Source organism: Corapipo altera, unplaced genomic scaffold, assembly GCF_003945725.1.
Source record: "Corapipo altera isolate COAL_440 unplaced genomic scaffold, ASM394572v1 48b, whole genome shotgun sequence".
Taxonomy (NCBI): Eukaryota; Metazoa; Chordata; class Aves; order Passeriformes; family Pipridae; genus Corapipo; species Corapipo altera.
Genome location: NW_020884884.1, coordinates 9,216,291 through 9,224,712, shown reverse-complemented (window position 1 = coordinate 9,224,712; position 8,422 = coordinate 9,216,291).

Below are 8,422 nucleotides of genomic sequence, written 5' to 3'. Positions count from 1 at the left end.
CATAGGAGAACAGAGACATTTTGAGAGGAAATTTTTACATTTCCTTTTGAAAGTATCTCCAAAAATCCTACAGTATTTCACCTTAGCGACAGTCAAGTATCATCAGTGTAAAGGTTTCTGGAGCTATAGTCCAAAATATGGTTCCCAGAAATGCAAAGCTGCCTTTACTTTTTCCCAGTCCTTCTGTGTGGCTGTGTGAGCCCAGGGTGGTTGGTAGAGCCTGGGCGGGAAAAAGAAGGTAGATGAACTGACCAAAAAATAGTCAGGTGTTGGTCAGATGCCTGCTGGACTAGTTTCAACAGATTCATCAAATTCACAACTTCTCTACAGAACACTTAGTTTCCATGAGCAAGCCTTTTCTCTTGGAAAATATCCAAAATGTTTGCTCTAATGCTGCTCATACCTATCTTGAAGTAAACTACAGGATCTGTATTCCACAGTGGCTGAGTTAATCCATTCAGAAATACTAATGCCAATGAATATATATCCAGTGAACAGCAAAGCTAAGATCTGGAATTTGAACTCATAATTCAAAGAAAATATGAAACAGGCTTTTGATTTGACCCACCATGGCTATAAGAACTAAGTATGAAATACTGCTCCCAGCTCCAAACCATTCCAAGTCCAGGGATTGCTCTTAGAATTTGATTTGAACTCTTACTACGATTTTGTCAGTAATAGCTGTGTTCAGATTTTTTTATGTGTGTGAGGTTGGGATATATAGCAAATAGGTAATCATATTCCCTATCTCAGCTCTGATCTCAGTCCCACTTTCTGGGGATGCTACTGATACAATCAGCAGAAAACCAGATTTAATTGTTATCTAAATGATCACTGTCCCATCTGAAAGGAAATGGCTGCAGAAATTTCTGTGTCCTGCTACCTCTTGCCTCAATTCCTTGTGTGTATCCATAGGAAAGCTTCATTGAAATTGAAGGGCATCCGTATATGATGACAGAAAGGCTCACAGCCAAAGTGTCCAGACAAATATCTAGAGCATTGCTGATGGGTTATTACAGTGAGGGAAGGGAGAAAGGGAAAAGTGAGAAGAGGGTTGGCTTCCCAGCTTGGAAGATCACCTTCTTCCCCCCTGTCATTGGCACTCTTCAGTGTTTCTCCATATGCAACATCAATCTGAAAAGAAGGAGCAGAAAGAAACATTTCTTTGTCTTGTCTTGCAGTTGGCTGAGTCTGGCGAAATAAACACCTGAAGAAAAGCACAAATATCAGTGTTTACAGAGCCATAGTGCTGTCTACTCTTTTATATGGGTCCAAATCACGGGTCATTTACCGCCACCACCTGCGTCTCCTAGAACGCTTCCATCAACACTGTCTCCGTACAATCCTAAACATCCACTGGTCAGATTTTGTGACCAATACATCTGTTTTAGAACAAGCAGCAGCTTCAAGTATTGAGGCCATGTTACTGAGAACACAGCTGCGTTGGGTAGGGCACGTCTCAAGGATAAAGGACCACCACCTACCTAAGATCATGCTCTATGATGAACTTGCCACCGGTTGCTGCAAGAGAGGAGCCCCAAAGAGGAGATACAAGGACTCCCTGAAACAGCATCTCAACCTTGGCCACATTGATCTTCATCACTGGTCTACTCTGGCCTCCAGTCGGGAGGTCTGGATACACACCATCTATATGGTTGCTGCTTCTTTTGAGAACGCCCGCAGGATCACTCTCGAGGAGAAAAGACAACGCAGAAAGAATCGTGCCTTGCCGATACCATCCGAGGAGTCTTTCTGCTGTGCCCTTTGCAATCACATTTGTCTATCTCACATTGGCCTCTTCAGCCACCAGCGTGCTTGTAGCAAATGTGGATAGAGCCCTTCCCAAATCTTCGTTCGCAAAGCCTAGCCATCTGTGAACATGAGTTGAACATTATTTTGGGATCCTGATCCTAAACCAAGATCCTAAGGTTCCCAAAGTATACTGTGTCTCCAGCTTTTCTTACTTACCTTTCTGAATCTACGCTTTTCCATTTCCCATCGGGGTTCTGGTTGGATAAATCTGGCCCTGATGGGGGAATGGGGGGAAAAATCAAAAGGAAAAAAAAGAGTGTAATTTACTTTTCAATAAAACTATTTTCTCATAAACATTCTCAACTTATTTTGTTACAAAATTACCAAGTTGAATTAGAAACCGACGTTTCCTTCCTCTGAGAGGTACATCTTAAACACTGGTGTCCTAAAATGAAATTAAATGGAAATTTTTTCGTGTTCAGGGATGATATTTGTTCTGGCATTCTTTGTTGTCCACATATTCACATTACATTAATTTTTCCTATATCTGTATTGCCATATACTTGGCAGGTACAGCAAAATAAACAGTAGCATAGTTAATCAATCCAATCTTGTTGGAAAGAGACTGAAAGGAGACTTTCGTTGTTGTGGAAACCTAGCCATGACAAAAAACCCTGTGCCTCTCTTTGCCAACAAGAATTGGTTAGAAATTGAGTGAATTGGGAAATAATAGCTATAAATGCGGTTATGAATTATTGGCTTGATCTCACAAAGCATTTTTATTAACATTCAAAATTAAAAAGTGATAGAAGCTCAAGTACAAGCTGAAAGTATATGATTAAATGCATATTCTCTTTGTGAGGCAGTAATAAAAGTCTACTTTTTCACTGTTATGCCTGTTACACTGCCAGGAGAGCTTATGCTCAGAACTAGGGACAGAAGGCTTTCTGTAAGGCAAGAGGTTTACTTCATCTTTATCTACACTATAGATCATAGAGATATAAGATGGTTGCCTTCTGCAGATGGAAATAATGGATCTCTTTCTTATCTGCCATTCCAAGTTCATGAAACTGAGGACTATAGATCATTTCTCTTGCAGCTTTTTCCTTCCACTCTGAGCTGTCAGAAAAGTGTGATAACTCATTGTGATCTATACTTCAGGCAGCTATCAGATCAACCAAACACTGATCAGGTGATTACAAATACTGGAAGGTAATGCAATGTCTTACAGTATGTATATCTCTGTGTGTCTTGGAAGTAAATATTTGTATGAGTAGAAGTGATCTTGGAGTACACCCTGACTGTAACCATGGCTCGGTCTCTCTTTCTCATGAGCCCACATAATCTGGATCCTGTTCAAGGACTTCTGAATAGTGGGAAATTTTGTGAGTTTGTATTCCTATATGGTAAACTTCCTCTCTAAGGTCTGCCTAAGAATTAGGGGGTGATCCTGAGAGAATTTGGAAATTTCTCAGCATCCAAGGCAAGACCATACAGTACTTCTATAGCATTAAAACCAAAACAACTTCACCCAAAGGAGCTGTCATTTGCATATAGCAATCTGTACCCACAAGAAGTTTTGTCCCACTGCCCATGTCAGCTCTGCAGCCCCAACTGCATTTTGAGTTCCTCCAAGCTTTTGCTCTAGACTTGGTTGGGAAGGGATGTCGTCAAGGAGCCAAGCTGCAACTGCTTTCCCTTCTTTCTCAACCAGGTGGTGGGATTTCCATTGCAGAAGGCATGTTGTTGAATATCTGAGGGGATGGGAAGGCACCTATCCCACAAGAGGCAGGTTAGGGACAGGTACATAGCCAGGAAGAGTCCCCGCCCTGTAACCCTCTCCATGTACATACCCTTCGTGGTTGCACTGAAAAACCATTTAAAGTGCTACCCTGAACAGCCCAAAGACTGTTCAGCCCTGTGAAAGTGCCATTGCTCCAGTTCCCCATAGCTTCAATCAGGTTCATGTCTTGCCCCTTTAAAATGACCATCAAACATGGCCTTTATTTGAGCTGCAGCAAACAATATCTCCTTACAACACTCCATGCAGAAGAAGGCATTGTTACTAATAAGAACAAATATGTAATGTTAAAGATCCACTCTTATCCCACATCTCTGATAGAAACTGTGTCTGTCTTACAAATATCTCATGCATTTTCCATTTGGACGTGGCCAATGGTTTTTCCTAGCTATGATGAGAACACCAAATGCAGAAACAGCTCAGGCACATTGACCAGCATGACCCTGCTTAGTTCAAAGCCAAGTCCTTGGAGCACAAGTAATAGGATACCACCTTCACTCTTCCCAAATGCTGTGACCAGCTGGAAGTCAATCTGACCACAATGCTAGAAGAGCCACCTCAGAGCTTCCCCAACTGACAGGTTTGCCCATGGTCCCAGGAAGCCACTTTGGCTTACAAGGCTGCACTTACTGGAGCACTGCTCCCTCCACTAGCCTTTTCCAGGTTCTGATGATGCTGAATTAGTGCTTTCTGTCGTTCTCCTGGTGCTGAGAATTTGACACCACCAATATTTCTTAAATGACATGGTGCAATATATTAAGAGACAAGGGGAAATTTGGGTCTCTGTTTTGCTGTTTGATAAATAGCTATCTTATTAATACAAGAACTTGTGAACATACTACAGATTCCATCGGTATTTGAATCTGGTGTGGGTGGGGGAGGGATGTGTGTTAGACTGAAAATATAAACCCTTACACACGAAGAGTGGGAGGATGTGGGACTATGTATCTCTATGACATCTTGGTCAGTCTTGGCAAGAAACCTTTCCCATTTCTGTACTTTTACTGTATTTGAAATCCAGTGAGAACCTAATCAAATTAACGGAGAAATAAAATGTTGGGGGAAAGCAAGGCAGTGTAAAAATAGAAACACACAAGAAAATATTAGCTCTACATGAACTCTCTTACAATGCTTTTTTTTTTCAAATTAACATATAAAAATATTGGTCTGGGATTTTCAAAATCTCCAGAGTGTAATATATTAAATAGACTATGACAGTGTAATGAAATAATGAATTTTATTTGACCTTTACCTCTCTGCAGTGCTGGAAAGAAAGAAGAAAAGAAGGAAAGAAAGAAGGAAAGAAAGAAGGAAAGAAGGAAGGAAAGAAAAAAAGAAAGAAAGAAAGAAAGAAAGAAAGAAAGAGAGAAAGAGAGAAAGAAAGAAAGAAAAGAAAGAAAGAGAGAAAGAAAGAAAGAAAAGAAAGAAAGAAAAGAAAGAAAGAAAAGAAAGAAAGAAAGAGAGAAAAAGAAAAAGAAAAAGAAAAAGAAAAAGAAAAAGAAAAAGAAAAAGAAAAGAAAAAGAAAGGAAAGAAAGAAAAAGGAAGGAAAGAAAGAAAGAAAAAGAAAGAAAGAAAGAAAGAAAGAAAGAAAAGGAAAGAAAGAAAGAAAGAAAGAAAGAAAAAGGAAGGAAAGAAAGAAACTCACTCTACTATGAACTCGTCATAAAGACATCATTATGCAACGGAGTCACTACTGGACAAAATAAATTGGAGTGCCTTAACTGTGTTTTTCTAGCACTCAGTTTGTGCTTTCTTTTTTTTCAAATGTTTGTTTTGAGGATAATTGCAAGCCCTTGACACATTTGTACCCTTGAGTTATTGATACATATTCTTAAGCCATAGAAACGGAGTTGAGATCAGCAAATACTTAGATTGCCTCTCAGAGAGGATTTTAAGCAGAAAGCTCACAGCAACTTTGTTGTTTTATATAGGTCTATAATCTTCACAAAATTAGGAATTTAATTAATGAAATCTAGAAAACCCATGACCAAGTGAGCAATGAACTGTCAGTAAATTACTCCCAGCAGACAGAAGGAAAAAAAAAGTCCTGAAATGTTGTTGCAAGGGTGTGTTAAGGATGTCAAGGGGAATGAAAGAAGCTAATATTTTCTATCCCAATACACCTCATGAGTACAACCTAACAACTAGTGAAATTCTTTTTTGTTTGCCCTTGAGTCACCTGGGATGCCTGGTGCCATCATGCACTATATGCTATAGGTGCAACTAAGACCATGGATGAGTGGCTTAGACACACTACCACCCTTGCTAGGAGTCTGCTGCTCCCCAAATTCCATCACAGAAAGATTTTTTTCTCTTCATGACAGGCTGAGGACACAGTTGTGAAGAGTGCAGTAGAAGGTTTGTGCTTCCTGGCCAGCTATCAGTTGCAATAAAGACATAAAATTATCTTTTTTTGCATCATTAAATAAAGATTGAATGTAGATCAAATTATTTACTGGAAGCTTGTGATTTCACGTAACTAACCACGGCTTTGAAGTAAGATGCAATGCACTTGTAAACTACTTAGTAACACTTCTACATTTACATGAAGCAGTCTCTGAAAAGCTACAAGTTAATAGTAATATTTATGACCTTTGATTCCAAGTGAAAAATTATGTCAATCTTTTAAGTCATTGAGGTATAGACAAATAGAGGAATGGGTGCTTTTTTTATTTCTTAATCCAGAGAGATTTCAGAGATCATTTGAGGTATTAGTTACAGTTTTTGGAGATGAATCACACGCAAACATAAAGACAGATAGACAGTTATGCCATGCCTGGTGCCAGAAAAAAATCCCTCTATGACCCAACCAGCAAGTCCCAGACTTTAACTTGAAGAGTGTCTTTTACTGATGAGAAAGTAAAGACATGCACCAGACTGCCTGTCTCTGTCAGCCTGAGGGTTTGGGGCATGCTCTCCAGTAGGTGCAGGATCTGCTACCAACAAACCAGGATGCCGTTTCAACAGATAATGGATGCCTTTTGTCTGAAGATAAAATCCACCTAGAGTACAAGGTTTGTTTGCCACTCATGCTGTCAAAGAATGTCTGCATGGATCTTTGAGTGAGAAAGGTTTCTTCCCTAAAAACTGGCTTAAAGTAGCTAAGCAGTTGGAAAGACAGTTTGGAACTAAGTATCTCTTATCAATTTTTGATTTTTGCTAGCCTGGTTCCATGCAAGCTTGTGAAATTGATGCAAGATAAAAGGGCCCTCCAGTGCCAACTATTTCTAGAATCCCAGCAAAAGAGGCTTTGCTACTACTGGGTTTCTGTACATGCATTATTCCTAACATGGTTTGCACTGCAGCCCACAAGCCTTGCCAGCACTTGAAAACATTATTTGGATGAGAAATGCCAGACCTGGCAACATAGTGGTATAATACACTAATAAGCAAATTCTGAGCAACATTCAACAGGTAACAAATTTTTTATTATGAAGAATTTTTATTTAATGTTTTCTTAGAAGTAGTGACACTCTATCATCCATAATAAATCATTCTTGATTCTCACTAATGTCTTTTTTATCCATTTCTGTTTCTAAATTATGGGAACAAGTTTTGGAATTCAGTGGGAGACAGATGAATGTTGCAGCATTCTGCTGTGAATCCAGAATATTTTTTTAAACATCTTGCGCTATTTCCAAAAAAGTTAGAAATACCTTTATGGCAACAGACTACAAGGGGCTGTCTTTTTCTATAGAACTCTAAACACACACACATGTATTTTCCTTCCTGATTTTCTCTGCATGTGTCAAAGTTAGGCAGGAATTCTATAACACTTAGTACTTGCTGATGTTGAAATGACTGCCAAATGAATGGTTTATACTGGAATATCTCATTATTTATATAAGTATGCTATAGTATGGACATTTAATTTAGTTCTCGTTCCAAACCCATGACAAGTCACTTTGACACCTTTGAGAAATGTTTCCCATGTGGTAAGATAGAGCACTCAAAACTGTAAGAGGCAAGAAAATAGATGACTTGAATTAAAACAGAGATTTTTAAACAATTAAAGGAAATACTTCAGGCTTCTAATAACACATCTCAGTCATTTACTGTTTAATAACTTTAATGATGAATTAATATTTCTGGGGATGGTACAATAGTTTTGTGGGCTGTCTCTTTTCACTTCCAAAAGAAAGGTAAAATTTCACATGCAATTATGGAAATGAATTTTTGAATATGAGATGTAAGTACTTTCATTTGAGGTTCTGATATGTTGTGGTCCTGCTGTAGATCTGAGCACGGGAGAATTCAGGCACCAAGCCCAGGTACTGACACAGTCAGGCAGGGATTCGGAACTGCACCTGCACTCCCTATGCCTGTCTGTTACCATCTTATCACCTTTTGCTTTACAAATAGAATAGTCATGTTTACCCCCCAGTCTGTAAAAAATACCATTTTAGCCAAAATACATCTCTACCATAAAACTAAATCAGACTACTTGTGTAATGGAGCTGGATGCAAAGTAGCACCAAAGCTTGATTTACAGTGCAGACTAGGTGTGGAAGTGTTTGGTTTCAAAGCTGACAATTTATTCAGGGAACTTTCTCTATGAAGTGTGAGTTTGAGCCATGAAGTCTGGCTTTGGAATGGCAGCTGTCTGGGTACTACCAAGATATGCTCCTCCTCACTACAATGAGTGACCCATTTGCCAGGATTCCTCACAACAAGGAGCACACACTAGTGCTCCTATATACAAATGATGATGAGGGCTAATAAAGCTAAGACTAGTCTGGGTTTCTACCATGTGAAAGACTGCTGTGAATCCTTTCCATGCCTGCTTGCTTAGCTCCAAGATACCTAAGGTGTGGGAGTTGAAAGTCAGAACACCCTCAACATGCAAATGAAGCACTTAATGACCATGA